The 13,020-nt window shown below is 40.3% G+C and overlaps 1 long non-coding RNA gene across 1 annotated transcript in view; it reads right to left on the minus strand.

Moving 5' to 3' along the window:
* LOC147022152 (uncharacterized) overlaps positions 1–13,020 on the minus strand; it is a 59,015-nt gene that overhangs the window by 41,610 nt on the left and 4,385 nt on the right. The window contains exon 2 of the long non-coding RNA XR_015061085.1: positions 10,898–11,028. This is a non-coding gene — a long non-coding RNA (uncharacterized LOC147022152). The remainder of the gene's footprint in view (positions 1–10,897; positions 11,029–13,020) is intronic.

Here is a 13,020-nt window from a genome sequence, read left to right on the forward strand (position 1 = left end):
TATGATGACTCCATTAAGAATGTGAATTAGGCAATGCAGGGTAATATTGTTAGATGGCCAGCAGGTGCTATTTTATTTTGTAGTCCATTAATATAATTCTAGACCCCCCACAACCCCCCCACCCCCCTCCACTACTCCCACTGCTCAACTTTCATTTCACAAGCTGTCAATCCCTACAAGGAGGCTGAACATTTATTTATTTTCTATAAAGGCGATGCTCATGATAGAGCAAGGTGGAACTGACAGTAGGGTATATTGGGCCAATAATTGTGCACAACCAGCAAGTGAATGAACCGACAGGAAATGAAGAGAGGATGGTGGCGAAGAAACACTGAAAAAGAGAGATTGTAGGTTAGACATAAGGCTCAGGTGCAATGTCACTGAGGCTTAGCCAGACGATGATTAGATTTTGGTGAAGATCCGGATCTGATAATTTTTTTTCATGATTCTTCACCGTTGAGTGAGCGGGCTAAAACTGATATAAAGCAGGATATCTCAAAAAGTTATTGACAGATTCGGACGAAACTTGGTGGAGAGGTGAGGTGTGTTTCGAGGACAAATTGATTCAATTCTGGTGAAGATCCCAATGGGGATAAGATTTTTTAAAAAAACATTTTTTTTTAATTTTTCAAGTATTTCTTCACCATTTAGAGATAAGGGCAGACACTTTATATACGAGTAGCATGATATTTCAAAAAATTGTGGATGAGTTGTGTAGGTGACAAGAACAAGCTGATTAGATTTTGGTTCAGGTCTGAATCCAGATCCGGCCTATCAGTGGGTTACAAAATATAAACTGTTCAGCCTGTCAGAGATATGCGCTCTGCCGGGTGCCATTCTAGTTCAAATTTGTAATTGTTGGAGCGGTCCCGTGTCATGGATAGGCTGGTTCAGTTGGGGACTGAAGGTGGAACCTGGGGAGAGGCTTTTTAAGGGACCACAATTGGCAGTTGGAATTAGAGAGATACAGACAAAGCATCAGTTGAATAAAAGATATTCAGGGAGGGGTAGAGCAGTGAGGAAGATGGAGCAGTACAAACAAAATACAGAAGAGGGTGGAGAGGAGAAGACTCATGTCCAACTTTTCGAGAACAATGATTCATCTGGCAACCGCTGGCACAGCAGTGCATTCTTACTCCGGCATGGGTTCAACGGCACTGTTTTATATGCTGCTGACACTCCCAGGGCCACTGTGCTTTTGGCACCTTCAGGGCTCCTTCATTGTTTCTACAAGACCGTAACACCACTGTGGCATTTAGTTTGTCTGCAATGCCTTCAATTCTGCTGTACCCAAGCCCACTGCACCACTCTGTATGCTATACTGATGCCTCAAGCACACTTCCACTGCGCTCGATGTTCATTATTCAACATCCCGAGCTTTGCAATCAGCTATAGTTGAAAATGATAGTCTTCTACAACGTGTTCATTCTCTGCTCTCACTCTCTGTGTACTTTTTCCTCTGAGGCCTGACTTGTCCCATTTTGCAATCCTTCGATCCCCATTTAATTTTATCTTTTTCACACTTTCCCATTTGCTGGACCATAGTATTAGAAGTAGGAAATTTCATCCATTACCGGTATTAATTTAATTCATTAGAAGTAGCGAATTTCATTGATTACCAGTATTAATAGATTTCATTAGAAGTGGCAAATTGCATTGACTTCCGCTTTTGATTTATTGCATTAAAAGTGGAAAATTTCATTGATTACCGGTTTTGATTTATTTCATGAGAAGTAGAAAATTTAATTTATTACAGGTATTAATTTACTTCATTATAAGTGGCAAATTTTAATGGATTACCTGTATTAATTAATTTCATTATAAGAAGCAAATTTTATTCATTACCTGTATTAATTTACTTCATTAGAAGTGGCAAATTTCATTGATTACCGGTATTAATTTATTTCATTAGTAGTAGCGAATTTCATTGATTACCGGTATTAATAGATTTCATGAGAAGTACTGAATTTCATTGATTACCGGTTTTGACTTATTTCATTAGAAGTGGCAAATTTCATTCATTAGGCCTTAGTTATTTTATAACTTGGTTTACAAATCCGCTGACGGTATATTTGCCGAAAATTAAATATAAATATAAAACGCATTTTTAGCCTTTTATATTTATAATTTTTCTGCCGAAGGTGCAAAAGTTTCAAAACCCGAAATGTAAACGTCGGCATTTATTTTCAAAATATAATTTCACGCGCGCGCACCAAAATGCCGAGTCACCTTCAACCAAACTGTACAGTAGTCTTCGGTCATGGCTTCTGAGCAGTGGCCAGCATGGTTCAGATTGACTGTGGTTTCTGGGGCAAAGTGATTGTTAAGAAGTATATCAGTGGTATAAATTTGAGTGACTGTATTGGTGATTCAATCACACAACATCTTGACGACGAATATTCTGGCCGAACTATTGCATCAATTCAGTGCAGCAGCAGGGATGATTCACAGGCTAGTCTCGATCGTGCCAATTTTGTTTCTGTCAAACATTGTGCACCGCTGTTCGTATTGAAAGATTTTGATGCCAAGTACGTCAAAGTTTCCCTGCGAGATGCTGATATTCAGCCTTCAATGGACCAGAAATCAGCCTTTGATGTGCTCATGGGGATAGGGGGATGGTACGATCAGACGCCCGCTGAAAAGTAAGAGCTGGTTATGGCTCTGATTGACCGTTTTGAGCGGGTTGACTCCTAGTAGACACCTTTTTAAAATCATATCCAGCACTATGCACTGGTGTGCATGCACACATCTACGACTTGGACAGTAATTTTCTCAGCATTGTTTCCATTTGTTTGATGATGCAACAGGTTTCCAAAAGAAAAACATGCCAGACTATATTGTAAAAACAAGTTTTAATCCTTCTTTATTGTTATTCACATCAGATGATACAGTGAACATGGGCATCCTGCATTTGAATGGTCTTCCATCTTCAATGTCTTCTTAGATCCTCCTGGTCCGGCATTTATATTTATTTCCCCCCCAATTACCCTTGTCTTTTCCATGGAACATTCGAAAAAAAATCATAAAAACATATCATTTTTAAAAATTGAAATTATATTTACATTTATATTTCGACCTACCGACCAAACATTCAAGCTAAAGAACTGTGTAAACCAAGTTATAAAATAACTAAGGCCTTACCAGTATTAATTTCCTTCATGAGAAGTGGCAAATTTCATTGATGACTGGTATTAATTTATTTCATTAGAAGTGGCAAATTTCATTGATTACTGGTATTAATAGATTTCATTGAAAGTAGCGAATTTCATTGATTACTGATATTAATAGATTTCATTAGAAGTAGCGAATTTCATTGATTACTGGTATTAATAGATTTCATTAGAAGTCGCAAATTTCATTGATTACTGGTATTAATAGATATCATTGGAAGTAGTGAATTTCATTCATTACTGATATTAATAGATTTCATTCGAAGTAGCGAATTTCATTGATTACTGGTATTAATAGATTTCATAAGAAGTAGCGAATTTCATTGATTACCGATTATGATTTATTTCATTAGAAGTGGTAAATTTCATTGATTTAATTACCAGTATTAATAGATTTCATTATAAGTAGCAAATTTCATTGATTACTTTCATTAATTTCATTAATTTCACCAGCATGGGGAATACTGGTGCTAATAGATTTCATTCAAAGTCGTGAATTTCATTGATTGCTGGTATTAATAGATTTCATTAGAAGTAGCGAATTTCATCGATTACTGATATTAATAGATTTCATTAGAAGTAGCGAATTTCATTGATTACTGGTATTAATAGATTTCATTAGAAGTAGCAAATTTCATTGATTACTGGTATTAATAGATATCATTGGAAGTAGCGAATTTCATTCATTACTGATATTAATAGATTTCATTCGAAGTAGCGAATTTCATTGATTACTGGTATTAATAGATTTCATGAGAAGTAGCGAATTTCATTGATTACCGATTATGATTTACTTCATTAGAAGTGGTAAATTTCATTGATTTAATTACCAGTATTAATAGATTTCATTATAAGTAGCAAATTTCATTGATTACTGGTGTTAATAGATTTCATTCAAAGTCGTGAATTTCATTGATTGCTGGTATTAATAGATTTCATTAGAAGTAGTGAATTTCATTGATTACTTGTATTAATAGATTTCATAAGAAGTAGCGAATTTCATTGATTACCGGTTTTGATTCATTTCATTAGAAGTGGCAAATTTCATTGATTATATATCGGAATTAATTTATTTCATTCGAAGTAGCGAATTACATTGATTACCGTTTTTGATTTATTTCATTAGAAGTGGAAAATTTCATTGATTACCGATTATGATTTATTTCATTGGAAGTGGCAAATTTCATTGATTACCAGTATTAATAGATTTCATTATAAGTAGCAAATTTCATTGATTACTGGCATTAATAGATTTCATTATAAGTAGCAAATTTCATTGATTACTGGTATTAATAGATTTCATTAGAAGTCCTGAATTTCATTGATTGCTGGTATTAATAGATTTCATTAGAAGTAGCGAATTTCATTGATTACCGGTTTTGAGTTATTTAATTAGAAGTGGTAAATTTCATTGATTACCGGTATTAATAGATTTCATTATAAGTCGCAAATTTCAATGATTGCTGGTATTAATAGATTTAATTAGAAGTAGCGAATTTCATTGATTACTGGTATTAATAGATTTCATAAGAAGTAGCGAATTTCATTGATTACCGGTATTAGTAGATTTCATTAGAAGTTGTGAATTTCATTGATTACCGGTTTTGATTTATTTCATTCGAAGTAGTGAATTACATTGATTACCGGTTTTGATTAATTTCATTAGAAGTGGTAAATTTCATTGATTATCGGTATTAATTTATTTCATTTGAAGTAGCGAATTACATTGATTACCTGTTTTGATTTATTTCATTAGAAATGGCAAATTTCATTGATTAATGGAATTAGTAGATTTCATTGGAAGCAGCGAATTTCATTGATTGCAGGTTTTGATTTATTTCATTAGAAGAAGCGAATTTCATTGATTACCGGTATTAATTTATTTCATTATTAGAAGCAAATTTCATTGATTACTAGTATTAATTTATTTCATTATGAGAAGCAAATTTCATTGATTATCGGTATTAATTTATTTCATTAGAAGTAGCGAATTTCATTGATTACCGGTATTAATTTATTTCATTAGAAGTTTTTTTGTTGTTGTATCATTGTCAAGGCTCATATAAGAGCTAACACAAGGTGGTACATCCTCTTAACCGATGCATGGGGAACCTGTCGAAATGACTTATCCCGTAATTTCAACAGAAATCTTGGTCTCTGGTTTCACAATGGCATACAAATGGTATTTCTGTTTCAGTAAATGATGATCAATTTGGGCCATGAAATGCATACGAGTTGTAGAAAGAAACAAGAGTGAGAATTGCTTTGCAACACATGTCCTCTACCGATGTGATATTTTCTAAGTCCAAAAAGGACATAACTCTTTTAAACATTGACGAAATCCCGTGAAACTTGAACTTGTTCTGTAATCTATACTAATAAGTGTGTGTGTGTGTGTGTGTGTGTGTGTGTGTTTCAGTGTGTCTACTCCATAACTCCAAAACTATAAAACCTAGCAGCCTGAAACTTTGCATGCACATTAAGAAACCTACAAGGAGGTGCAAGAGTGAAAATTGGGTGTTTGGGTTAATTAAAACTCCTTTTGAAGATAATTAATGGCCTTATTTAATTATATCCTTCATCAGGAGATCCTTGGCCACCTCGCTCTTGATGGGGTCTTGAGGAGTTTCCTGGGTAACTTCGCTGGGATGTGAAGCTGCCATGTTTTTTGGCCTGCTCAACACTGTCTTGACTTGGAACAGGCCAAAATGATTTCTGAATGATCAAGTTTTTTTTGTTCACTTTCCTCACTCATATTACTGAATGCCTGTTCATCAAAGCTACGAATCACTGGGTACATTGCAATGCTTATAAACGCCCGGAGACGTCAGCGTTCGTTGCTTTAGTTCATTTCCGCACATGCGATCACCATAAGTATCTCTTAAACAAAGGAGAATTACAAAATTTAAGCTCCAGAATCGAATTTACAAGCAGTTCCGATTCTGAGAAAAGTCTTCATTTGTCCAATTCGCACGCATGTGACATTTGGGGCGTTTCCGGGAGGTGTATGCTGAATATGACGGTCAGTGATTACAAATTGCATGTCAAGGGAGCCGTTTATTATCAACCGTTTCGTTGGAGTGCTTAAGCCAGCGCTCTACAAAATTTGCAGTCACTATTACGTACGCAATAGGATTAAGTGGAGCTCGACGTAATCGTGACAGGCACGGGAAGCAGCGGGCCAGGAACTACTTTATTCCACACTGCATATCAATACGCAAGGCTGTAAATACACCACATTTCCTCCCTTCAAGATCTAATCCCACACCAACAAGTCAACCCACATGACAATAAATGAACATTTTACTCATTTGATGAACCCTAGAAAATAGCATAATCAAAGACATTACAAGAGCATCACAACAATGGAACACTGCAATCCATCACCTACAGCAGGTAACTGAAATGTACCATCTGGTGGATTGAGCACAGGAGTGAAACATACCCTGGCTGGAGATTATGAGGAGGTTTTCTGCCCCATCACTGAATCACTTCACAGATCCAATCTCTGTGGGGCCTTCTGGTGTATCTGTGGTACCGCCTTGTTCCCAGAGCTATTTTGTTCCCATCTTGTTCCCATCCTCTCAGTTGATGCCAACTCCTCTAACTCCATTCTTACAGGAGGGTCTGCTGATTGGAAAGGTTGAGCTTCACAGCTCAGCCTGGTATCCTGCATTTGGTCCACATGTCATTTCCAAATGCAGGGTCCAACTGCAACATCATCATTTAAGGGACCCCGTCTTGACCTTGCTGCACCAGTTACCCACTTGTGGTCCTGACGGTAGTTGCGCACAAGAACAGGCTGTCCTACCAGAAATTCACGCATGTTGCCTTTACCTCCACCAAGGGCCCGTTGAAAAAGTCAATTGTTGAGCATTTTTCTGATATCAGGTTTAACCGCATCCAATCTAGTACGTAGTGGTCTGCCAAGAAACATCTTTGCAGGACTCTCTCCAGTTGTTGCATGAGGAATGTTCCGGTAGGATATCAGGAAATGGGCTAACTTCAATGGTGCCCTCCTCTTCCCTTGCAGATCGAAAAGCCTGTTTGAAAGTTTGGACAAAATGTTCAGCCAGCCCATTTGTGGCTGGATGGTAAGGAGCAGACCGAATGTGTTTAATTCCATTTCCTTTCATGAAGAGGTTAAATTCATCTGATGTGAAATGAGGATCATTATCAGATACTCGCTGTTCAGGTACATCTTTTCTGGCAAAACTGTCACACAGTTTGGTGATGGTCTGTTGTGACGTAGTTGACTTCATGACATAAATTTCTGGCTATTTGGAATGTGCATCAACCACCACCAGAAACAGTGTCAAGAAACGGCCCAGCATAATCCACGTGTATCCTCTGCTATGGGGCCGAGGGCCACTCCCATGGGTACAAAGGTGATGCCTGTGGCATGATCTGATGTAGCTGACACCCATCACAGCACTTCGCTATATGTTCGATGTCCTTATCAATTGAGGGCCACCATACGTAGCTACGTGCTAATGCCTTCATCTTTACTACCTCAATGTGTCTTTCATGAAGCTGTCCCAGCACATGACTGTGCAATGATTGGGGTGCAATTACGCGTGTGCTCCACAACAGACAGCCACAATGGGCTGACAGTTCATCCTTCAGGTTGAAGAAAGGTTGAATCTGCTTCGCTTCTGGAGACCAACCTGAGTGTCAGACTCTAACACTCGAGACAACTCCAGATCACGTTGCGTTTCCTGTCTGATCTCATCACTTGTGACTGGAAGTAATTCAACCTGTGACATGAGAAACACATCAACTGCATCAATATCCTCCTCTGCAGATGGCTGGATGATCTCAAGTGGAAGCCGTGACAGGGCATCTGCATTACAGTGATCAGTCATACTCTTGCATTCAATGGTATAGTCATGTCCAGCAAAAAACAATGCATATCGTTGCAGATTTGCGGCTGTCATTACTGGTCTGCTTTTGTGAGGGTGGATGATGGATAGTAGGGGTTTGTGGTCCGTGACTTGGGTAAACGTGCTGCCAAAAACATTATGGTGAAATTTATTTTTCTCCCCAGATAAGAATCAATGCGTCCTTATCTACCTGCGAGTAATTTTTCTCTGATGAGGTTAATGACCTGGACACAAAGGCTATTGGTCATTCCTCACAATCTTCCATGACATGAGAGGGTACACTCCCTGGACCATATGGTGATGCATCACTGGCAAGTCGTGGAGGTCTGTTTGGATCACAATGCGTAAGTACTACATCAGAAGCGATCAACGTTTTTACCTCCGTAAATGCCTTCTCGCAAGCCTTTGTGCAATTCCATGTATGTCCTTTCTGTCGTAGCTGGTGCAACGGATGGAAAAGTGTTGAAAATTTTGGAAGAAAACGATGATAATAGTTTACCAACCCGAGGAAGGAGCGAAGTTGTGGGACATCTTTTGGCTTTGATGCTTCGGCCATCGCCTTTACTTTGTCCTATTGTCTTACTTAACCCTTCCGCAGTGATTTCATGCGCGCAATAGGTTAGCTTTTCTTTGAGAAACAGACATTTGTCTGGGTTTACCTGAAGGTTGTGCTGTTTTAGCCTCTGCAAAACCAGTCCCAAAATTTGCAAATATTCTCCGTCTGAATTCCCAGTGATGACTACATCATCAATGAGACATTGTACCTTTGGTATTCCTGCCAATAACACCAGTCTGTTGTACTGGTACAGACCCTTGTGTGTATTGATTGTTAGGTAGTTCTTGGAGTCTTCTTCCATTCCCATCTGAAGATAAGCTTGGCGTAAATCAAGCTTGGAGAGCTTCTTTTCTCCTGCTAATGTTGCCAGTAGATCCTGTACAGATGGTAGTGGGTAATGATCCACCTGAAGTAAGGAATTTATCGATACCTTGAAATCCCCACAAAGCCTCATATCTCCATTTCGCTTCACAGCAGGGACCATTGGTGAGACCCATTCACTCCACTCTGCCCTGGAGATAATACCTGCCTGTTCTAACCGTTAAAGCTCAGCATCTATTTTTGGACGTAATGCATATGGAGTTGGCCTAGCCTTGTGAAACACTGGCTTACTGTTCATCTTGAAGCTCAACCTTGCTTTCGTGCCTCTCAGAGTTCCAAATTTCATCCTTGAAGACCTCAGAGTACTGGTTGAGCAAGTGTTTCAATTGAGCATCGGTCGATCCCGAAATGGTTGAGTTGACATGTATTGACTTGACAGTGTGCCAGTCGAGCTTGATCTTCCGCAGCCAGTGTCTCCCCAACAAGGCTGAGCCCTGAGTGTCCACAACATACAAATCCAACACATAGGATTGCTGATTTACTGTACCACAACACATAGCTTGCCTTTCGGTTTAATTTGCTTACCGGTGAAAGTACGAAGTACAGCTGTAGTGTTCTTTAGTCTCAGATGATTGTACAGTTTAGAGTACTCGCACAATGAAATGACAGAGACTGCCGAGCCAGTGTCCAACTCCAGACGCAGCTTTCTCCCTGCCACCTAAAGGTGAATCCAGAAGACATCCAGCTTATTGACATGGTTGGTTCCGATGTTAGCTGCAAGCGAGTCTTCCTGGTCACTGTTACTGTTGCTATGACTCACAGTATGGACATTTGTGTTCGTTTTCTTACCAGGTTTCTGGCATCTTCTTGTAGCATGACCCTTCAAGTGACAGTTATAACACTCCTCGTGTCGGAAATGCCAAGTAATAGGGTAGTGTTTCCTTCCGCATCGGAAACAAGACCCCCTGTAATTTCCATCACTCTGGGCACAAGACGACCTAGAAGGCGTGGCCCCAGGCTTCGTAGTCATCTTATGGACCTCGGGTCTTCCCTTATTCCATAACTCCGCAGAGTCTTTTACAGCAGTTTCCACGGCAATCACAAGTTCAACAGCTCTCTGGAAACTCAGCTAACTTTCTGACAACAGGCGCTTCTGAATACTCTCACTCGCCAATCCACAGATGAGCCTGTCTCGTAATGTGTCATTTCGACACATTACCAAAGACTATGTCACCAAAGTCGCAGTGCTGAGACAACCTTTTCAACTCAGCGACAAAATCACAGATCAATTCTCCGTCATGCTGATCACATTTGTGGAATCGAAATCTCTGTGAAATTATGCTGGGTTTTGGGCATAAATGATCCCGGAGAATTTTCATCAATTCCCCATAAGGCTTTGTGCATGGCTTGTCCGGAGCAGTGAGATTCCGAAGCAGCTCTTCTCGTACATTATGCTGCCAACTGCGCTAAGAGATGCTGGCACCTGTCTTTCACCAGCAACGCCATTCACCAGAAAATACAGCTCCAGCCTCTCCGAATATGCTAGCCAGTCTTCCTGCCCTTCCTCAAACGGCTCAATGCTACCGATATAGCCTGCCATATCTTCATGACATGACACAAATGGCGCTCACTCACACTCTGAGTTCCATGGCCTTCGACGCTCCAGGTCCCAACGTTGTCTTGCTGTTCCAGCGAAGCTCAGTGGGCCTTGGACTTGCACAGCAGCTTAGCATAGTTCAAATAACTTTACTACAGCAAAGAAATCCCATCTTCGTCGCCAGTTTATTACGTACGTATGTAATAGGAGTAAGTTGAGTTGGACATGGTCATGACAGGCACAGGAAATGGTGGGCCAGGAACTATTTTATTCCACACTACATATCAATACACAAGGCTGTAAATACACCACAGTCACTAAATATTGTACAGTATATAGATCGACTTAAACAAAGTTCAGGGATACTCACCTATGTTGGCCACGTGGTGTTCTGCTCTGCAATGGGCGGTCGCTGCCTCGCTGAAAATGTGAAATTTTAAATGCATGGTGAAGCCACTTGGCGCATTCTTCAACATTCAATTGCGATACAATGGTTCTACACTGGAGGCAGGAAGGCAAAACAAATTATATGATCACAATGAGAATTTTTTTTTTCAGTTCTGAAGTAAGGAATCACCACATCACGGTAAGAAAGCCGAGAGGTACGCACAATCACTCTGTGTAGTCTGGATTTGAACCCCAACCCAGCTCTAAACTGTCCTCCCAGTGTTTCACGGGCCGGGTGATTCATCACTGTGAGTGTCGTCTCTCAGATGGACGATAAACTGGGTGTCACATTTGCCGGAATCCCTAACACCCTCCTCCCTCCCAACCCCATCTCCCCTCTCCGATCCCCCTCTCTCTCTCTCCCCTTCTAAACCCTCCCCCTGGTCCCCATATTTGACCCCTGTTTAGGGGACTGTAGCATGTACGAATCAGGTTTGGAGCTGACCAGTGGGGTACAAAAGTTGCTGAATGTACGAGCTGTTGGTTTTGAATGCTCCCACCCCAGGTCTCAAAGTGTGTGTTTGTGTGTGTGTGTGTGTTTGTGTGTGTGTTTGTGTGTGTGTGTGTTTGTGTGTGTGTGTGTGTGTTTGTGTGTGTGTTTGTGTTTGTGTTTGTGTTTGTGTTTGTGTTTGTGTGTGTGTGTGTGTTTGTGTGTGTGTGTGTGTGTGTGTGTTTGTGTGTGTGTGTGTGTGTGTGTTTGTGTGTGTGTGTGTGTGTGTGTGTGTGTTTGTGTGTGTGTATCCTTGATTGGTATATACATATGTGAGTTTCAGAATGTGGAATGGAGTCGTCCCAGGGCAGGCTCAAAGCATCCACCTTCATTTCAGTAAGGGGTCACCATTCATGGACCGAGCTGTGAAGTTTTCTGTTCTCAAAGTTTTGTGCCAAGGGCTCTCTTTAGGATCGTCGCTGAGCCCCGAACATCCTCCAACTGTAGTTCGTTTGTTATAATATTCCCAGAGATGGTTTTTAGCTCACTTGTAAAGTAGTTCCGGGGAGCTTATGGCAGGTCATCCGTCCGTCCGTCCGTCTATCCACAAATACTTGCAACTTCTTCAGAGACACTACACATACCATTTGAATGAAATTTGACCACAACCTTCATCACCCGTGATGACATTAAAAAAAAACGGTGTCTGAAGGGGTCTGCAGAGGGAGTTTATGGGGGGGTGGAGTGCCCCACCCCCCAAAGAGGTATTTGCTTTCTTCTCAAACGATGCACACATTTCCAATGAAACTTCACTGCAACCTTCATTACCCATGATGCACAAAAGTTTTTTCATGACCTTAGCAAAATCAGGCTCTAAAGGGATTTAAGTTCATGCCCCCCCCCCCAAATATACATTTGCTTTCCTCTCCAAAACTACACCTACAATTCCGATGAAACTTAATCACCATCTACACCACCCGTAATGTACTGAGGTTTGTTCAGGACATTTAAAAAAAATGGGGTCGAAGGGGTTGAATGGGGGGAGGGTGGGTTGTCCCCCAAAATATGTATTTGCTTTCTTTTCTGAAACCACACACAATTTCGATGAAATTTGACCACAACCTTGATCACCGATGATGTCCCAAGGTTTATTCATGGCATTAAAAAAACATCCATAGGTATTTACTTTTTTCTCCATTATATATTTTGTGGGTCATCATTGCCTACCAGTGGTTGCCTGGTTCTCTTATCCAGCCATGACCAGGTGAGCGCCCAGAGGTACTGCCCCGATGTTTAATATCCCTGTGAGGTTATTTGTCATCATTCCTGAAGGTCCAGCTATCACTGGTACAACTTTGGCATTCTTCAGCTTCCAGGATCTTCTCACTTCATTCTTGAGGTCTTCTTGGTGTTTGGTCATTTCTTGATTTCTGCATCGTTTAGTCCAAAATTACTGGTATTAACACCTCAATCAACAATGCCTTGTTCTCTCTTTTTTGTACTGAAGTATGATATGTGGTCGCAACACTTTGTTTTCAATGTTCACGCTCGATGGGATGATTAGTTCGTACGTGAGCGGGAGGTACTTCCATGTTTTTCGTGATTAGTTTTGGTTC

This window comes from Eptatretus burgeri, chromosome 8 (assembly GCF_056783735.1).
Source record: "Eptatretus burgeri isolate ZD-2024b chromosome 8, Ebu_testis_v1, whole genome shotgun sequence".
NCBI classification, from domain to species: Eukaryota; Metazoa; Chordata; class Myxini; order Myxiniformes; family Myxinidae; genus Eptatretus; species Eptatretus burgeri.